The sequence below is a fragment of the Diplotaxodon limnothrissa genome, linkage group LG15, assembly GCF_057381915.1.
Source record: "Diplotaxodon limnothrissa isolate DT_005_m linkage group LG15, D_limnothrissa_male_GT1.1, whole genome shotgun sequence".
Taxonomy (NCBI): domain Eukaryota; kingdom Metazoa; phylum Chordata; class Actinopteri; order Cichliformes; family Cichlidae; genus Diplotaxodon; species Diplotaxodon limnothrissa.
The window spans coordinates 31,860,139-31,881,659 of NC_140610.1; the positions used below are offsets into that span (position 1 = coordinate 31,860,139).

The window sequence follows — 21,521 nt, forward strand, 5'->3', positions numbered from 1 at the left end:
CTAAAACCTTGCTCTCCATTTATAGCTACTCTTCTGCTGCTCTTCTGTTTTGTTTTGTTTTTTGTTTTTGCCTTTTTATTACAACGTGTCTCCTTTGTGAAAGGCTGGCTCTGGATTGGAAACTCCAACGAGGAAGAAATCACAAAGTCAAATGTTCTGGACGAGTCCAGGCATTGACATCTTTTCGGTACTAATAGTAGGTCAAGAACATCCTGTGACTTCACAGAAACTGCCCTGGAATATAATTTTTAGCATTTAGCACAGATAGGCCTTTGACACATTGTCTCAACCTCCACAGAGGATGAAAAAATACTAGTGCAATCTGATTTTCCACTCATCCCATAACTAGCATCACCTATTTGGTACAAGCTTTTACACAAAAGCTAGAAACATCAACTCATATCAGCCTACTGTTCTCATTACTCATCTTTACACATTAAAAACAGCTTTTAATATAATAAAGTTACATAATAAAGTATTTCTGTAGTTCTGATTTGACACCAGATCTTAATGTAACTGTGAGTTTGCAAAAAGACAATGACATCTCCCCTCCTCGACTTCTTTTTCCACCCGTGAAAAACTGGGTGTGAAACACTTGGCTTGTAAGTAGGGGACACAGTGAAATATTGAGACATTTTATATTAGCAAGTAAAGCTACAAGAAAAAGAAGAATATGTAAAAAAAGTTCTCTGTGCATATATGAATAAAACTTCTGCAAGGTCAAACATCCACCACCGATGTCATTTAAATTAAACTAAGACACGGTGACTGGCAAAGTGAAGATCAAGCAGTGCAACTGGCTAACTGGGGAAATGCTGAAGTTCAAGAGTAATTCTAGTATTTCAGTCTGTGAAATACTAGAATTTCACAGACTGAAATACCATTAATTTAGCCTTAATTTTCGACTTCCATTGTGGTTCATTTAGCTTCATTTAGGCTGCAGGTAAGTTTCCATTAAGATAAAATGACTTTCCGTTGTCTTCTTAATGATCTACAGGGTCATCCACTGTTTTTACATATTGAATTTCTACAAAGCCAGTTACAAACAAATTTGCATGAGTATATGAATAGGACATGTTAAGGTCAACAGTGAAAAAATTCCTGTATGGAGATCCTCAATTAAGTTGAAACAGCTAAATATATAAACATATATTTCAATTGAATTCAATTCAATTTGACTTAAACATTTGTGATCACAGTAGGAATCCCAATGAAGTACATGCTTTAAAAGTCAACTCCTGTCCTTTGTCTCTGCAGATCCTGGACTCCTGAACATCAAGGTAGACATAGACGTATGTTTCTACGCAGTACAATGGACTTTGCAATGTTTCTTCTAGATTTCAAGAAGCAATATCAGGTTTACTGTTTACAAAGTTTTACTGTTTATGTTAAGTGAAAAGCATTGAATAAATTAAACAATTTGAATTCTGTATCAGTCCAGTGCGGCCAGTTCGGTCCAAGTGTATGAACGAATAACGACAACGGTAACGATACTAGAGTACAACTTTTATTGCGCCATGCATCTCAGCTCAGTTATAGTAGTTGGTAGCCTCAGGCAACCACAGTACAACGTTAAACAATGATCAAAGGCAGAGTCTAATGTCAGTTATGCTCTTTTCTAACTCTCTGTCATACATGATGGGGGCTCTCTTATCAGCACTTTCTACCATTCCCACATTGTCATTTATCAGATCCCTCCTTCACAAAACCCACACAAAGGAACAAAGTGCATTTTTTATGCAACATTGTGCTCACTTAAAAAACAAAAAAACAAAACGTATCACGTGCTTGTGCACTGTGGACTCCAAGAAGGAAACAAAGAACACAGTGCTGCTGCTGGCTGTCGAAAACCAATCTAATATAAGTGCCGTCATGTTCCAGTCTAACCTAGCAGCCACACTCGGATTAGGAAATAATGGGAACATGTTTTTTTCCGCTGCAGTTTTACCCCCGGATATATGCAGCATGGGACTAAGAGAACAGACACACACACACACAGGACTGATGTGTCAGAGCTGAGGAGAGGTTGCAGTGGGCACCGGCTGACCTTACCTTTACTCCCACAGGAATTTTTCAGGTTGACCTTAGTGCTGTACTGCGTATTAAAGATGGCAGCAGCAGAAATGGAGGTCAAGAAGGAATCCAACACTTTAGCTTTTAGCTGGTGGCAGCTGTTGACCTGCAGGTCAGACTTGTAACAACATCAGTGGCGCACCACTATTACGCTGCACGCCCCAAGCTAACGCACCACAGGTATGAGCGCCTATTTGGAACAGCAGGTTAGCTTGTGGCAACTATCTCCGCTTCATGTGTACGCATGTGCTTTAATGCATGTGTGTGCGCTTGCTCTAGTATCCTTATGACCCACATCCATTGAAGGAAAATCCTCCAGAATGAGCAGGTTTTGTGGGCCATCTGCTATGAGGTTATTTTCACATGGCAGTGTGTGTGTGTGTGTGAGCAAGAGAGTAAACACGGCCGAGTTCATCCACAAGTGTGTTTGTGTCAGCTTACAAATGTCCAGTGGAGTGTGAAGACTCATACCTCGGGTTTTCAGCGTATCAGGATCTTTATTTCCTCCACATTGCGTTGTGCTTCGCCAAAACAGAGGCCCTGCGGAGACACACAGAGGCTCAATTATTCATTGTTGCGATTCAATAAAACATGAATATCAACTGCGTATGTGCCAGACCTCGTCATTCACGATAGTCTGCGGAAAATGGGTCTTATACACATACACACACACAAAAGACACAAAACAAAACAAAGCAGCAGATGTGTCCAGCTGGAATGAATGACCTCGATCCAATTAGCAGAACAGAAACTGCAATCCCCCCTTACACAGCAGCATGGCGGCACTGTATTTGTGACATTCAACTAGTCAACAACAGGTTAGTGTGAAGGGTGCAGGAACTGCTGGCTTTAATCACAGGCCTGTGTGGTGGCCCCATTTCTGACAGCCTCTCCAGCAGGTGCATTCTGGAAATCTATTCATTCACTCGTCCAGGTGCAAATGAGACGATGCTGCTAAATGTAGGACATCATCCCTCACTGCCATCTGCCACTGAATGAGGCTTGACTGCATTCTAAGCATGAATGATGCTGGAATAAGAAAATGTTGCTTATAATAATACAGTCTAATGCAACTTTACTAGTGTTTGTAGCTCTCACTGCATTTTTTAAAGTTACAACTTGATTTCCACTTTTGTTCTGTGCTTCAAACTGCCTCAGAGGAGGAGGGATTTTTTTAATGGGGTAGCACAGGGTGGGGAGCACAGGAAATGAGGAAATAAATGCTATGTAGAAAACATAACATTTATAGTTTTCTACATGCCTATTTACGTCCACAGACTAATAAACCTTCACTCTTCATGTGAATCCAGCAAGACAGGAGGAGGATCTGACTTTTTGGGCATCGCCGTCCTGGGATTGGCTACGATTTTTCAGGCTCCTGTGCCCTGTTATTATGTAAAGAGTGCCACTGCTTAAGCTACTGAAATTATTTTCTATTGAACAGCTTTTGCAACAAAAGCAACTTAAAGTGCCTAAAGTAAAACACACATACAGTACTGTGCAGCCACCTCTCAATTTGGTAAATTTTATGCAGTTATTTTATATAGGTGCATTCCACGTGTTTGCATGTTTATTAAATTTAGGATGCATAATATAGGGCAAAATAAAGGTTGTACAGAAAAGAAAAAAAAGGTTGTACAGAAGAGCTTGAAAGTCCATATTTGATATATTTAAAGTCTGTATTATAACGGAATACTTCTCCTGGCTTCCCTAGTAGGAAATTCTGCTCCTTGTCATTTACAGATGGCTTTAGACTGAACATATGTACAATTTTCCCCTCTTAATAGCTATCAGGGAATCACTTTGTTGGTGCAAAAAATACAATTTCAGTGTCAAATTGCATTACTGTTTGCATTTTTCATAGATTCAACTTGCTAGATTTTCTGTTATGTGTTGACCAGATGCTGGTTCATTGAGTTGTCAATAACAAAAATACAACTCAATACTTTGTAACATAACCTTTGTTGGCAATAACAGAGGTCAAACGTTTACTATAGGTCTTTACCAGGTTTGCACACACAGTAGCTGGTATTTTGGCCCATTCCTCCATGCAGATCTTCTCGAGAGCAGTGATGTTTTGGGGCTGTCGCCGAGCAACACGGACTTTCAACTCCCGCCACAGATTTTCTATGGGGTTGAGGTCTGGAGACTGGCTAGGCCACTCCAGGACTTTCAAATGCTTCTTACGGAGCCACTCCTTTGTTGCCCGGGCGGTGTGTTTTGGATCATTGTCATGTTGGAAGTAGAGCTGGGCGATATGAGATTTTTTCATATCACGATATGTTTTTTTCATTTCAGGCGATAACGATATCTATCACGATATAAGCCAAATAACTATATTTGTAAGATTTAAATGTGCCGTTGCTCACAAGTAAAATGTGAAATAATCAGCAGCTTGTTTTTATTTAAATATTTATTTCCCATAATAAGTTCAACAGGGTAGATGTACTTAAGGAACATGAGACTTTTTCAGATAAATAAAGGCAAATATTGCAAACTACACAAAAGGCAGCCACTAAAGCGTTTAAGTTTCAAAATAGAACAAACAAAACAGACTAAATTGTCAATTCCACTTAGAAACAAAATATTAATTCTAAAAATAAATCTTAGTTTGTTTTACAGAAGAACAGACAAAACTGACTAACTTTTGTCAATATCAAATAAACTGAGAACTAAAAGGAAATTCTCAATCTCTCCTTGTTGTATAGCTGAGCTTTTCAAACAGTTTTAACAGTTACTTTAGTCTGACAAAAGCCGAATGACGAATTAGCGCTTCCAGTCAGAGACTGAGGCTACGTCCACATGTACACGGGTATCTTTGAAAACGGAGATTTTCCGTTTTCGTTTTAAAAAATAATCCCGTCCACACATAAAGGCAGAAATGAAGGAAAACGCTGCTATGAACATGCCAAAGCAGCAGGTGGCGCTAGATTCCTAACCGTGCCGAAATGTTGGCCAATCAGAAGTCTAGAAGCCTCGGTGGGAAAAAGTAAACAAAGCTGGGGCATAGAATCAGAACCGAGTCGTATGTGTGGAGGGACAGTAACTGTGTGTATATGTAAGCATTTAAACACTGCAGAGAGTAGAATTAACAGTAACAGTATTGTAGAAATTCATTTCACCGAAACAATAACGTGGCGCACAGTGTGACGCATGCACCAGTTTATTGTATTTCCAGACTTGCTTTCGGCACAATTTACAGTGCACGCTACTCTGTTTTTTGTCAGACTTGAAATAGCCGAAATACCTTCACACTACGGAACTTCTATGGCTCTTCCGTTCGACAATCTCTCCGGCATTGGAACCATCATCTGTTTTCTCTTCGGTCACGCTCGGTTGATTTTTCTAGTTGGCACACTCATTTCCTCCATTACCCGCTGGCTGCTTCCCAAACAAACACACGTGCGGCTTGGCACTTGTGCTGTACGTAACAAGTCACGCGACGTGATGCTGCGGCTGTGATTGGTTCGGCTCTGCGCTACTTAATTTGGATTGGCTGACCTTTTTTTTTTTTTTTTTTCTTGAGGACAAGAGCGGCGAGGTCTATCGCGATAGCTTAATTTCTCTATCGAGTCAAAGTTATATCGCGATACATATCGTTATCGTTCTATCGCCCAGCTCTAGTTGGAAGACCCAGCCTCGTTTCATCTTCAAAGTTCTCACTGATGGAAGGAGGTTTTGGCCAAAATCTCACGATACATGGCCCCATTCATTCTGTCCTTAACACGGATCAGTCGTCCTGTCCCCTTGGCAGAAAAACAGCCCCATAGCATGATGTTTCCACCCCCATGCTTCACAGTAGGTATGGTGTTCTTGGGATGCAACTCAGTATTCGTCTTCCTCCAAACACAACGAGTTGAGTTTATACCAAAAAGTTCTACTTTGGTTTCATCTGACCACATGACATTCTCCCAATCCTCTGCTGTATCATCCATGTGCTCTCTGGCAAACTTCAGACGGGCCTGGACATGCACTGGCTTCAGCAGTGGAACACGTCTGGCACTGCGGGATTTGATTCCCTGCCGTTGTAGTGTGTTACTGATGGTGACCTTTGTTACTTTGGTCCCAGCTCTCTGCAGGTCATTCACCAGGTCCCCCCGTGTGGTTCTGGGATCTTTGCTCACCGTTCTCATGATCATTTTGACCCCACGGGATGAGATCTTGCGTGGAGCCCCAGATCGAGGGAGATTATCAGTGGTCTTGTATGTCTTCCATTTTCTGATGATTGCTCCCACAGTTGATTTTTTCACACCAAGCTGCTTGCCTATTGTAGATTCACTCTTCCCAGTCTGGTGCAGGTCTACAATACTTTTCCTGGTGTCCTTCGAAAGCTCTTTGGTCTTGGCCATGGCGGAGTTTGGAGTCTGACTGTTTGAGGCTGTGGACAGGTGTCTTTTATACAGATGATGAGTTCAAACAGGTGCCATTCATACAGGTAACGAGTGGGGGACAGAAAAGCTTCTTACAGAAGACGTTACAGGTCTGTGAGAGCCAGAGATTTTCCTTGTTTGAGGTGACCAAATACTTATTTTCCACCGTGATTTACAAATAAATTCTTTACAAATCCTACCATGTGAATTCATGGATTTTTTTTTCACATTCTGTCTCTCACAGTTGAAGTGTACCTCTGGTGCAAATTACTGACCTCTGTCATCATTTTAAGTGGGGGAACTTGCACAATCGGTGGCTGACTAAATACTTTTTTGCCCCACTGTATATATATGTGTGTGTGTGTGTATTGTACTGAAGAGAGAGCTGAGTGTAAAATGGAAGCTCTTGGCTCTTGATTTACCGGTCGATCTACTTCCCTACCCTTAGATTAGATTAGATTAGATTAGATAGAACTTTATTAATCCCTCGGGTGGGTTCCTCTGGGAAATTCGATTTCCAAAAAAGCACAGCACCGACAGAAGTTACAGAGTTACAGAATATTATATATATATATATATATATATATATATATATATATATATATATATATATATATATATATATATACACACACACACACACATATATATAAATACAGAGACACCTTAGCTATGGTCACGAGCTGTGGGTAGTGACAAAAAGAATGAGATCGCGGATACAAGCGGTGGAAATAGGTGGCTAGCCTCTCCCTTAGAGATAGGGTGAGGATTTCAGCCATGAGCGAGGGGTTCAGAGTAGAACAGCTGCTCCTCCACATCAAAAGGAGCCAGTTGAGGTGGTTCAGGCATTTGACAAGGATGCCTCCTGGGAGCCTCCTGGGTGAGGTGTTCCAGGCATGTCCCATCGGCAGGAGGCCCCGGGGCAGACCTGGGACACGCTGGAGAGCTTAAATCTCTCGGCTGGCCTAGGTATGCCTCGGTGTTCCTCTGGACAAGCTGGAGGAGGTGGCTGGGGAGAGGGAGGTCTGGGCTTCTCTGCTTAGGCTGCTGCTCCCCTCAATCCCAGCCGGCACAAAGCAAGAGCCAGAGTACACCTTGGACAGGCCAAAACAGAGACAGAAAACCATTCACATTCATAGCTACAGCCAACTTTGCATCTTCAGTTAACCTAAGCTCAGGCATGTCTTTGGACTGTGGGAAGAAGCCAGAGCAGCCAGAGAGAGCACATGCAGACAGGGAGAACACACAAACTCCACACAGAAAGGGCCTGGCCAGATGGTGGATTCAAAACCCAGACCTTCTCGGCAGTGCCACTCAGTAATAAGTATTATAATATGGGTTTTGGTAAGTTTTGTGAAAACTCAGCCTAAAAGTATTTAAAATGAGTTTTTATCTTTTAAGTCAAATTTAAATGAAACCAATGAATGAAATCCATGGAAGCCATAAGTGGAAAAATGTAATACAACAGCTTTAGACTTTCTTGTCACCTCCAATCATTCAAATTCACTTTATTCTGTTCCTCTGTCTGTTTGCAGCTCATTTTCTTTTTTCTTTGGTCTTAGCTACATATTGTCCCCAGGTATGATAAGGAGAGGAGCGTGACCATGTATGCCCACTCACACAGACTGGTCCACATCCAATACTCAGATCTACCTTTGACTTGTCTTAATACATTAGATACTTTTGAGGTTGCTGAAGTTTATTATAGTTCCACACAGCGTACTTTCCTACCACCTGTAGTTAAAGAAAAACCCATGTATTTTGCTCACACACACTGGTTATAAAAGAAAACAGAGGCTCTCTTTTGTATCTACAATGCTAGCACCAAGCTCTTCTTGCATTCATTTGTTAACTCAAAAGTGCAGGGAGCAAAAGTGCGAGAAATAAAGCACACACAGACCATTTCTGACACGCTACTTTTCTTTTTTTCCCCCACAAGTTAATCTCCACGCGGGCATGAATAAACTTCGCAGTGGTTGCCAGATCTCTGACTGACAGCGGAATTACACAGTGGAGTGATTGTGTGGCAGCAGGGCTGGGGTTAACTGCGTGGCGCTCCTCCTAACTGCCCTTTATTTACAAAAGACGCACTGTTGCTGCTGCCAAAATATGTTAGAAGCCATTAGCTGCTGATCTGACTTTAAAGCTCAGTCCTGCTAATCTAATTTAATCTGCCTCTGTGGCTTTGCTGATTGCTGGAGCGGATCAACGGTGACACTACAAGTGCAGGCGGGCTTTGCTGATGTGATGCAACTGTTTGTTCTGCAACAGCAGACGCCCACGCTGAACGGTGCTGCTGCTGTTGTTGGTTTTTTGGGGGGTCTCTTACATGAACACTTCCTGTCGTCGGTTGAATTAGGCCTTTACGGAATGTCTGAGTGGTTTCTCTGGTGATAGTCAGCTGCTTAAGATCAATAAGCACGAAGCAAGGTATGATGGGAAATGACCTGAAAAAGATGCATTCCTTAATGCGCAGCTTTTGACTTTGTCTAGATAAAGTGCAAAAATGTATAAGGGTAGATATTTATCGAGGACAGCCTGGTGTAACATCTAAATGGTGTAGGCGTGGGTGGAGGTGGGTGCTTTGGCTACTCTGTTTCTTGGCCGATACAAAAACAGAAAAAGAAGTAGCTGAAGAGACAGGAAATGAGAGAAAACAAAGATATGAGGACAACAGGATGATGGTTTGACACTTTCTTTCCTGTGAAGTCTCAGGTTTTCACAGTCAGCAGCAGCACGGCAACACAGCACTTGTCCTAGAAACACAACTGTCTGCACTAATGTTTTTCCAGTTTGGGTGATCTGTACATAAAACTGCGAGGGAGTCTCAAAATACTCACGATGACCTTAGCGTGTAATTGAAACCTGTGATTTAAGTCTTCTTTACCAGCACAAAATTGCAGTGTTCCCACGAGCGACATGCTTCACCATGTCAGGCCCCAGAGAAAGCGAGCTGATTCTCTTCCTTCAGCTGCAGCCCACCCGGCTGAGGGGGGGGGGTGTTAGTCATTCAGCCACACGAAAGCTGTCACATGACTGGCCGGGGCACAACAGCAGTCATTCTGCTCCTTCGCTGCCACTTGGCTAGCGGGACACATGAGTGGGCCGCTAAAGTGGCCGGACACGCAGCGGGATCCGGATTCAGTGTGCTGAGCTGCCACTCAGGGACAGGGGGCTGAAATACATGCGCTGCATGTACTGAGCACGAGAACAAAAATCAGGGTTTGTGCTGCTTTTGTTTTTGTACTTCATCCAAGTGAGCACAGTCAACAGCGGCTCCATATGCACATCTATTAATGGTCACAAGTCTTCTATTGTCCTTTAAAAACTTTTCACATTCTTCCAGTCCTCGTCACCCGAACTCAGCAACCACACACAGCTACACACCCAAACACAACAGCTGCCTGTTTAGAAAGCATCCGAATACTGAAAGTGTTCTTATTCTGCTCATTTCCTGCTCCATGGTATATTCTGTGATTCACAGTTCAGCTGGACCTCAGTGCAACCCCATCACCTCTGACACACGCTGGTTTTCACTTCCATGGTCGTTGCTTTCTGTTGTTAGCCCTTAGCATCTAGGTTTAGCAATGATACAAATAAGATAATAACCTAATTACAACCATGAACTCATGTTTATGCACTGTGCAGTGCACCTAGGGAATAAGCAGTGTAGTAACTGTACTAGACTTAATTTAGTATACTTCTTTTTTAGACAGATTTTTAAACAGATAGTAAGAATTGTAAAGAGGTGTAGCTAAACCTGACCCTTTGATCTTCATCTTCTTATTCTCTGATAACAGCACAATAACATTAATAATAGCTTCATAACTAATATAGTTGGTTCAACTATTTGTCAAATATTACCAAGCAATAAATGTTTCAGTCTTATTAAGAGCATGCCAACTACTCCTTAACTACCAACATTTCCTCTGAATTTATAACTAAGATATGAGCCACAGGGTTATTGTTCTGTATTGTTTCACACTGTCCGACTGTCTTCTCAGCAGAAGAGCATCCACCATATAGCAGGAATTTCTTTCAATTATATAGTAACCTTTATATGCTACTATACAGAGTCTGCAATTGGTAAATGTATACGTCACAGTCGAGAAGTGAAGAGTTACAGCCCAGATGTCCAAGTTTTCTATCTCGCACTTGAATATAGCACACATTTGTGGATTTGTCTCACAACCTCATTTACATGTGATATGATCTATGCACACAACTCATGCAATCAGTGAGTGAAAAGACATTTGTGCTGAAGTGAGGTTTTCAGATTCAGACATATGCATTTGTAAAATAGAGCAGATGCTCTTTACATCTGTATTTGTATCCAAGTGATAGGCTTGAGGATCATACCATACATGTTTGTAACCTTTTGGAGACTCATTTCCTTCCATATTTCCTTGATTCCTCCAGCAAATTATAGCAGGAGACAAGTGCAAGTGTAGAAGGAGAGGAAACATAGAGGAAGCCACAATTCTTTGGGGACCCTCGCCAAGCTGGAGGGACCCCTGCTGGTAAGTGAACCCAAGAAGTTTCTGTTGTGGTGGGCGACTTTGTCTTTCTGACTTGTATAGTTGAACATATAGCTCGCTGTCAGCCACCCACTTGTGGTTCATTCTAGGGCTAGTCTCTAAAGGGTAAGTAGGGCACTTTGCCATTTCAATAATAGCTGCATTGGCAAAGCTTACAGCTGCAGGCTGTAGCCTTTACATGGATGTGGAGCAATCTTGCAGACAGTGTGGTAGTTCAACAGTGATTTTATATTCAGCTGTGTGTGTTTTGTCCTCCAACATTCTGATACAACTCATGGTAAAGACGTACCACGTTACAACATCCCGAATATTTCCCTCAGAGATTTAATTTGATTGACTGACCAGCACCACCAGTGAGAGTCTGACTGGCATACGCTGTTGAAGAGTGGATTAAAATGAACCATTATCCTAACAGCACATTAGGCCTCCTCCTCTGGGTTTCCGCATCCTTACATCAGAGAAGGATTTGCCAGGTGATTAAAGTGAGAAAAAAACTGAGGGTGTTCATAAGAAGAGAGAATTAACAACTGATCTTACTCCCACAGACCGCACTGACAGCAGAGTGAGGGAAACTCCAGAATGACTGGTAGACAGAGAGTGGGTGATATGGAGGATGTTGTATTTTGTGTTATCAGGACATACGCTATATGGCTAAAAGTCCTAAGGTGCCTAAACAGTATACCTAGAGGCGCTGCTCGGCCAGCTGTGTGCCATGACGCTTCATGTTGATGTTAATGCCAGGGGAGGTTTGGAATGCTGCAGTTCTAATTCCACTAAGTAAGAGAATGGCCTGAAAAGGCAAAATAAGAGCCAGTATAAGATTATATTCAACTGAAAAGCTACTCTAGTACAGTATAGATAAAGCTGATATGGTATCTAAAACAAGCCAAAATGATCTCCTGTGACCTGGAGGATCGCTCTGACCGGAACTTATTCTCTTGCCATGCTGAGCTCAACAAGGACCAACAGACTGCTGCTTGCTAACTGCAGTGCAAAAAGGCATCAACATATTATTATTTATTTATTTTAAATAGTTAGAGAGGAGATTTTTAATGGTTTTATTAAATATGCGAATGAAGCTGCGCATACACACAGCAGGAGTGAAAGAGAAGGTTTAAAAGAAGGTAGTGAGACCTGCTATGATGTATGGTTTGGAGAAAGAGGCACAGATAAAAAGACAGGAGGATAAGCTGGAGGTGAGAGAGTCAAAGATGTGAAGTTTTTCAGTGCAAGTGAGCAGAATGGACTGAGAGGAACAAGTCAGGTTGATTAGAAAGGTAAAGCTGCGATGGTTTGGACATGTGCAGAGGAGAGAGAGTGGATATACAAAACATCCATGGATGTCTGATGTGTGATTGGAGGACACAAATGGGACCCTATGTTTGGGTGACAAAACTGAATGTGAATTGAACATTTCATGTTTCAGCTCGAGTGCTGCTCAGTTTCACATCTCTTTCAGTCGGGGTCTTAGAGGAGCATCAGTGTATGGCAGCTTAGGGAAGATTCAGCTTTAGATTGAACTTTTCAACCCTGGCCGCAGCCTCTATAGACAAATCACTCATTTCTTAAGCTATGTGACTCATTACCATGCACATCTCATTGCAAACGATTCAGATCCTTTCGATTGCAATATAGTGCATTATTCCTACGGGAATCTGAGAAATGATAAAAATCCTATCAGCATATGCTGATTCAAAGCTGTGGAACTCATTTAACATGTGCCAGGGTGTCCTGAAGATAAAGCTCTGTTGCTCTGCCAGCAGCTCTATCCCTTGGCAACATCACAGCCATTTAATGGGGGCCTGGTGTAGGCCTTGGCCTGGTGTGCCAGTGCACTGCTGCTGCCAGGGTGAGCAATCATCTCCTTTGTCAGCATCTTGCAGCTGCATCAGCAATGCAGGGAAATGACGCTGCACAGTGAAACGTAGACCACAGCGTAATACGGACAGCACACGGATCAGGGGGCTCTATATAGTGGTGGAAACTGGCTATAATAGAAACCTCCATCCATGGAGGAGTTTGTCACAGTTGCTAAGACAAAGGTAAAGGCTCAGAAACAAAAGCTTCCACACAGAAACACTCATTTGTCCACCACAATCTGACAGAAAGTCTGTGGGCACAAAGCAAAACCATAAAGTCTGCATTTGAAATTCATAGAGACCATAAAACATAATTGCTTCTCTGCTATGCAGATTTCAACATGTGGCACAGTAAGGCTTTGTTGAGACAGAATCCAGCCTTTGTCCCACACGTGACATTGGACGTAGCAGGGAAAATTCACAGCAACTTAATAATGCATGAAAACTCTCAGTGCCGTTAGCGTGTGTACAGAAAGCACTTTTGTTTTAGTCAAAACACAAACACTCGTTATCAGTCTCACGCCACCACCATAAACATATCATTAATAAATAATAAAGCACAGCGAGATGTATCACGCGCCTCAATCGTCGCTTCGATCAACGAAGATCAACGCCCACATGATTGCTACTTGTGACTGGCGGAGAAAGAGCTCGGAGATGCTCATGCTAACGCTCTCTGGAGAAGCACCGTCCTTGTGAATTTACAGCAAGCCATTCCTTGACCCAATCCAATGAATGCATTCACTACACATAATCGGCCTGACACATTGGATCATTTTGGGAGCCCCTGTGACGAAATGGCTGCATACATTATGCTGACTACATCAAGACTCTTTGCTTTGCTTAATGTCTAACACATTTCATGCAAGAAAGATGCCCCTGTGCCCCTGAACCAGTAAAAACATATGCTGGGAAAGTTGATGGGCAGCTGATGGTTTTTCCACCAATCACAGCTCACCTGTCAGGCGCTGAACAGAGCTCTAACATCTAGCTTTTTTCTTTCAGTCAGTATTATAGCAATAAAAAACAGTATAAGAGGAAAGAGAGAAAAAACGATTCTGTGACGTGGAAAATACTGTACAAAAGTGACAGCGCTCGGTTGTGTAGCACGTATGACTAAAATAGATACGTGCAGACTATAAAACATATTGAGAAGCACATATACAAATAAAAAACAGAAGATTCAAATCAAGTAACCTCACACACCAAACAACAGTGTGTAGTTTATGCTAGCTCTGCAGCCCTTTCTTCTCTGTCTGTCTTATTGTAGAGCTGACAGCAGCAGTTGCTGTAATCAAATCTATTCCTTAGTAGGTGAAAAGCCAACAAGAGTCATATGAAACATCGTATTCAACAAGCATAAGCATGAAGTAAAGCGATCCTCTCACAATCAGCACAGCTGACTTAAGAACAAGCTGTCTGCATGCAGACAACTCCTAGCTTTGTCTGATGTGTGTTTACAAAAAACTCTGAATTTAATCATGAGTTGTTATTAATCAGGCTCTCTTCCATCACCACCAAGTGGTGCAGCAGATAGCTGTCCCTCCCTGAGCCTGCTGCTGCTGGAGGTTTCTTCCTGTTAAAAAGGGAGTTTTTCCTTCCCACTTTCACCAAGTGCTTTCTCATAGGGGGTCGTTGGATTGTTGGGGTTTTCTCTGTATTATTGTAGGGTCTTTACCTTACAATATCAAGCACCTCGAGATGGCTTTTGTTGTAATTTGGTGCTGTACAAATAAATTCAATAAAAAATGTTCAAACTTTTGTGCAGGATGACAGCAACCATCCCAACTGACGGGTAGCAAAGCATTTACTCCACTAAATCTAATAACTACTGATGATACATTATTACAGATTGAGTTTCTCTGTAGTATATGGTCTGCAGTAATGAGCTTTATTTTATCTGATTCTTTGCTTGTTTCTTGACACGCCTGTTAAAATATGTGTGGGGCCTGTAAAACTCTGCAGACCGCACAACCTGTTAAGAGTTTGAACAAATCTGGAATTTTATTACATAAGAAATATGCTGAATATATGCAGTTTTCCCGTGTATGTAACTGTCCCTTGGTTACTGCAAAACTACACACACAGAAAAACTACTAGGTGTGATCTTTTATAAAACATACAATTAATAGATTGTATGTTTTTGTATTTTTGTGACTTGGAAAGCAGGTTGATATGTGGGTTGGTGCTGGCTAATTAGCTAATATTAGAAAACAGCCCGCACTGCTTATAATTAAGTTTCTCCACTGATGTCAGAGGAAATGATGACATGTCTTGAATACAACTTTGGCTCTCTGACAAATAATTTCCGAGAAAATGAGCAAGCAAGCAAACAAATTCCAATACAAATGTTAAGATCCCAAAATATAAACATATCTAATAATACGTTAAACCCAATATTATTGCTTCACTTGGTTACTTGAGTTCTCTCTAAGTTCTTTTTGTGCACAAACCTGCTTCGGCACTTCTTTACTGGCCTAAAACTGACTTTTATGTAACGACTGATCTGCACACGCTGATGCTGATACTAATATCCTTCCTTGTTTTTTGTTATTTCTTGAAACCAAGAACTCTTTATAAACATAACTTATATGTCAGATATGAGATTAGCCACCATAGAATTGGCATGACAAACATACAAATCTTGACTGCTGACATCTATAATAATTTTATACATAGTCAGCATCGACTGGCTTTTTCCAACAAAATATTTGAAAATAGTTACAGAGTTACAAAGTCTGAGGATAACTCATTCAGTCAATTGTATCTCTGTGTAACTGCCGAGAGGCTAGCGTATGGCTGAAGCCTGGTAAAGGAACCTATCTCTGTCTTTCCTCTGCTCCAGCTCCACTGTAAAAACTCTGGAGTGGGGAGATGGCTGGCAGAATTAAAAGATTTCTGCTCGATTTATTCAGTGGTGAGGTTTTTAAATATAGACCGAGGAGCTCCAGTGCACTGCTGAACTCATGAATAAAGGCTAAATGGACTTGAGAGCTAAATGGAATTGGAGAGATTAAAAGAAAAAAAAAGGGGGGGGGGGGGGGGATTAAAAATGGAAAATGTTGAGCAGGATATGAGAAGCAGCCATGCTTGCTCAAATTCTCTTGCTTTGCCTGCACTCCAGATGTAAACGAGCGAGTGTGAGATTTTTTTTCAGAGGAAATGAAGCCACATTTAAGCACCGCCGACCGACTTTGTGCATTTTAAGTACTCTGTGAGCAAACACAAAGAGTGTGGCAGGTTGAAGTGGACTGTCATGATGCGATCGGCATGATAGGATCCCTGTATTCCCCGGGTCCTTGAAGCAAGACAAATAACTCCCACTAATTGAATTCCTTTGAAGAAACACCCCAAAGATGGACATCTCCACGGGCCCAGTTTTGACAAGCTTTTTCATGCCAGTGTATCACTTTCACACATCGTTTCCTCCCTTGACATGGCTACGACGATGACCCAGTGGCAATACGTTTGGCTTATAAACATGCCTAATTCATTAATGAAGCTGATGGATTGGGGAGACAACAAAAGCAGAATAGCCTCTGTTTTTAATTCATGGGGGACATCCTAGAGTAGAGCTGGGCGATATGAGATTTTTTCATATCACGATATGTTTTTTTCATTTCAGGCGATAACGATATCTATCACGATATAAGCCAAATAACTATATTTGTAAGATTTAAATGTGCCGTTGCTCACAAGTAAAATGTGAAATAATCAGCAGCTTGTTTTTATTTAAATATTTATTTCCCATAATAAGTTCAACAGGGTAGATGTACTTAAGGAACATGAGACTTTTTCAGATAGATAAAGGCAAATATTGCAAACTACACAAAAGGCAGCCGCTAAAGCGTTTAAGTTTCAAAATAGAACAAACGAAACAGACTAAATTGTCAATTCCACTTAGAAACAAAATATAAATTCTAAAAATAAATCTTAGTTTGTTTTACAGAAGAACAGACAAAACTGACTAACTTTTGTCAATATCAAATAAACTGAGAACTAAAAGGAAATTCTCAATCTCTCCTTGTTGTATAGCTTAGCTTTTCAAACAGTTTTAACAGTTACTTTAGTCTGACAAAAGCCGAATGACGAATTAGCGCTTCCAGTTAGAGACTGAGGCTACGTCCACACGTACACGGGTATTTTTGAAAACTGAGATTTTCCGTTTTCGTTTTAAAAATAATCCCGTCCACACATAAAGGCAGAAATGAAGGAAAACGCTGCTATGAACATGCCAAAGCAGCAGGTGGCGCTAGATTCCTAACCGTGCAGAAATGTTGGCCAATCAGAAGTCTAGAAGCCTCGGTGGGAAAAAGTAAACAAAGCTGGGGCACAGAAGCAGAACCGAGTCGTATGTGTGGACGGACAGTAACTGTGTGTATATGTAAGCATTTAAACACTGCAGAGAGTAGAATTAACAGTATTGTAGAAATTCATTTCACCGAAACAATAACGTGGCGCACAGTGTGACGCATGCACCAGTTTATTGTATTTCCAGACTTGCTTTCGGCACAATTTACAGTGCACGCTACTCTGTTTTTTGTCAGACTTGAAATAGCCGAAATACCTTCACACTACGGAACTTCTATGGCTCTTACTGTCATGGTCTACGGTGGGTGGCTGGAGTTTCCATTAGGCTCCTGAACTGACCTGGGATCCGCCCCTGGGCAGGGCCAACTCCAGCTCCTGCACACCTGGAGCCTATTGCAGGCTTTCAAGCCAGAGGGATTTAAACCACACATCGATGTTCACTCACTGCCAGTTCGTCATCAACCCATGTTGGTAACAGGTCTTGTGTTTCAAATTCTCGCTGTGATTTATCTTACTAACAAAGACTCTTTTGTACTACAGTTGCTGTACCCACCCTGGCTCACTCCACCTCCGGACTCGGGATACCTAGTGATCATTTTGGAAATCCCTCTGTGCCTCACCTGCCTGCCCTCCTGCCATCACACTCCATCTGGAGTCCCGGATCTCAGGTCAGCCTTTCCACGCCACTCAGCCTCCCCTGGATCTTCATCATCCCCCTCTCAAACACTCCAGGTCCCTAACTGCAAGTAAGAATTGCTGCTCTTATACTGGCCACTTCTGAGCTGCCTTCACTACCTGCCTAACTCCTATATCCTCTCCCCTCAGTGTGACTGTTCCCCACTCAGCTCCGTTCCACTTCTCAGGCCTCGTTCCCTCGCCCTAGCCACGTTCCCCTGGGCACGCCACACCAAGGCTCCACGTCTCGTCATTTTCTGTCTTTGCCACGTTTCCCTTTTTTTCCCCCTTGCACTTAACCGTAATAAACTGTTAAATCATCTACTGTCTCCGCTCTGGGTTTCTGCACCTGAGTCCTATTCAGTACCGGCCATCCGTCGCCGTGACACTTCCGTTCGACAATCTCTCCGGCATTGCAACCATCATCTGTTTTCTCTTCGGTCACGCTCGGTTGATTTTTCTAGTCGGCACACTCATTTCCTCCATTACGCGCTGGCTCCATTACCCGCTGGCTGTTTCCCAAACAAACACACGTGTGGCTTGGCACTTGTGCTGTACGTAACAAGTCACGCGACGTGACGCTGCGGCTGTGATTGGTTCGGCTCTGCGCTACTTAATTTGGATTGGCTGACCTTTTTTTTTTTTTTTTTTTTTTTAAAGAGGACAAGAGCGGCGAGGTCTATCGCGATAGCTTAATTTCTCTATCGAGTAAAAGTTATATCGCGATACATATCGTTATCGTTCTATCGCCCAGCTCTATCCTAGAGGGAGCGAAGGCCATCGTGTGATCTACAGCTCGGCTCCCACGTGTCACCGTATGTCCCCACTGGCTCAGTCAGAGCCTGCATTCATACACGGATCAACATTTACTCAAGCGTGACAATAATTTCAGCCTGCAAGCACGTCACAACCCAACCACCAGAGCAAAGAAACAAATAAGAAACTAAGAGGAAAAAGGCACATTTAATTGGTGTGAGGTTGAGAACAGATGAACGGCTGTCTAAGATTGTGTGAGCCTGAACAATCTGACCTCCATGTGATGACACGAAGTCCTGCATTGGTTTTTCTACACACAGACACCACTCAGCTGTGCTGCTACATCTGTTAATGGAGGGCAAAATATTCCCTTAATTATGGAAGCATTTAGCTGTCCTACCACGAGAGTTTCTCCTCTGTCAACATGTTAAAAAAATATTTATCCTAATCTTGTTTCATCCATAAATAAATTGGATTGTTGCATCCCAAATTCAAAACTGTACCGTCTTGAACAGCAGCAGTGGAAGTGGGCCTGGAAGATCCCTATAACCAGAATCTCCAGCAGGTGGAAAACTGGTTCATGTGTCACTTGACTGAACTCACCAGAACAAGTATTAGCACTGCCAGCTGAACTTTAAGTCAATCTGTGGGATGAAAGACACTCACTGAAGAAGCAACTTGTTTTCTTTTTTACTAAATAAATATTATCTGTAGGTCCATCCTGCAGAATTTAGCTACTAAGGGTAAAAGTCTTCCAGAATGTCTATTTTCTGTCAGAAAAGTGTATAATTGTGCAGTAAGAGATTAAAGATTACATAAGATTGCACAAAGATGAGGATTAGCATTAGCCTTGATGCTGTCAGCTCCCCAAATCTACTCAAAATGGATCTAGCCAAATTCACTGTGCACAGACAGGAACCAAAAGGATAAGAGGGAATGACAACACCCGAACACCCTCCTCAAGCAGGAACACTGAGCACAATGAGAGCGCATCTGGTCCTATGTGGGTCAAATCCCAGGCTAATTTCATACTATCAGCTTCATCTGCAATAATAGAGCAACTTACCATATAATACTCTCATGATACATTCACCAGAATTACTATGGTATCATGATTCAGTGATTCTGCTATCCTTAGATATAATGAGCAGAGGCCAGTTCTGACTGACCAGCCTCATACTAATCTAGTCCTTATTCCAAGACCAATCCTAGCATAATCCCCTTTATAACTCTGATAACTATCATAACGCATAAAATAAACATCATCATCACAGTATGATATGAAAACAGTGACTAAGCCCATTAAATCTTTGAGAAAGTGTTTACTTAAGTCTATTGAACTCCACACAAATGGAACAGAAAGGAGTCTCCCCCCACATGTTGTAAAAAATATGGGTTTAAGAACTTTTACTTTGGCTTCACTTTTTAGACCCTGAAGAAAATGAACAAAACTGATCAATAAATATTTGTGTTTTGTCTCCTGGTGTGTCTGTGGATATGCTTCAAGTGTGAAATGAGATCTTAAATTCATAGGTGTATTTGATTCAGATCACCACAGAAGCAGTCCAATTAGGCTCTCGAGCTGTCTCACAGTTAATTAACCCTCCAGCAATTAAGTTAAATCAAGAGCTTAAAATTACCAACTGGGATCAGCTGTGTATATAGGAGTACCTACAGTACGTGGGTCCTACAGTACGTTGTTTCCTTCAGAACAGATATTCTTAAATGCTATAATGTAGTTCATTATGAATTTCAATCATATTTATGCCAAAAAGGCCAATCCTACATTATACTCTGCTGTGGATACGGACAGCTGGAGACCCCATGGCCGGGTAGTCATTCTTGTTATACTTCTTTACTCAGCCCCACCCTGGGCTGCATTGTAATCTAAGTTCCCCACGGAATTCCACTTCGGAGCGGTCACATTTACTGTCTGTTGATGAAATTTACGTCACGCGGATCCCAGCACACTTGCAGATGGAGAGAGTATAATGTGCACATTAGGGTTCGGCTAGAGACTGCTACAGCAGTGAATGCTTCTTGCGTCTCTCAGGCTGTTCAGTTCAGCCGTAGTTCAGTGCAAACTTTACAACGAAGAGCTGCAAAAATCAAAGCCTGTATTTTCACTCAGTTTCTGTAAGCACACAAAATCAGTGTCCAAAATATTTCCTAAAATTGAAAAACTTCTAGATTATCATGAAATTTTCTATGAATTGTTGACTGGAAGATGTCAGACTGTGACCATTCTGTGCATTACTGTAGGTTAGTGACAACCATTAAAGAGACAAATAGTCACTTGCAGTACGTTCATCAAACATTAAACTTCTGATAAAAACTCCACCAGCTTTTCAAGACACTGTCATCTGATCACAATCATGCAGCATTATCACCACAGCATAAATACAGAAACTACTATTGGGCCATGTTGCACCCCTAAGTGTGTGTGGCTTCACTGAGCCAGGTTTTTACCCAAACAGCCTCTGAGAAGTTTGCTGGACAGGAATTTGGTGCACGCATAAGCAACTGTTTAATAAACTGCATTTTCAGACATAGTTTGGAGAGTTGCTCAGTCTTTTTGCACAACCCACTGTCATTGTTGCATGTTTTTTGGCAATTTTTGCACGCTTTGCGCTTTATATAGTCCCGTGCTGACTGTATGTTACATGTAGCACCATGGTCTTGGAGAAATGCTGTCTTGTTTCACTGTGTACTGTACCACTGCACACAGCTGGTATTAAAACATACTGATATTATAGATTATTTAATGTAGGCTGATGGGACAAACAATATGAATTGCTTGAATTGCCAAAGAAGCAGCCAAATACAGTGCAAAGACAACAACAGGGCTTTACCCTTTTTTTCATTTAACAAAATGTGGGTGTGTCTCCTTTTGCGCACATCCCTGTCCGCCGCAGACAGAATCGACTTCTGTGTGAAAT

At 41.9% G+C, this 21,521-nt stretch overlaps 1 protein-coding gene across 1 annotated transcript in view; it reads right to left on the bottom strand.

The window, feature by feature from the left end:
* Positions 1-21,521, bottom strand: part of fynb (FYN proto-oncogene, Src family tyrosine kinase b) — an 87,428-nt gene that overhangs the window by 64,012 nt on the left and 1,895 nt on the right. Inside the window, exon 2 of the mRNA XM_085373126.1 lies at positions 2,545-2,613. The gene's annotated coding sequence lies outside the window, so the exon portion shown is untranslated. The remainder of the gene's footprint in view (positions 1-2,544; positions 2,614-21,521) is intronic.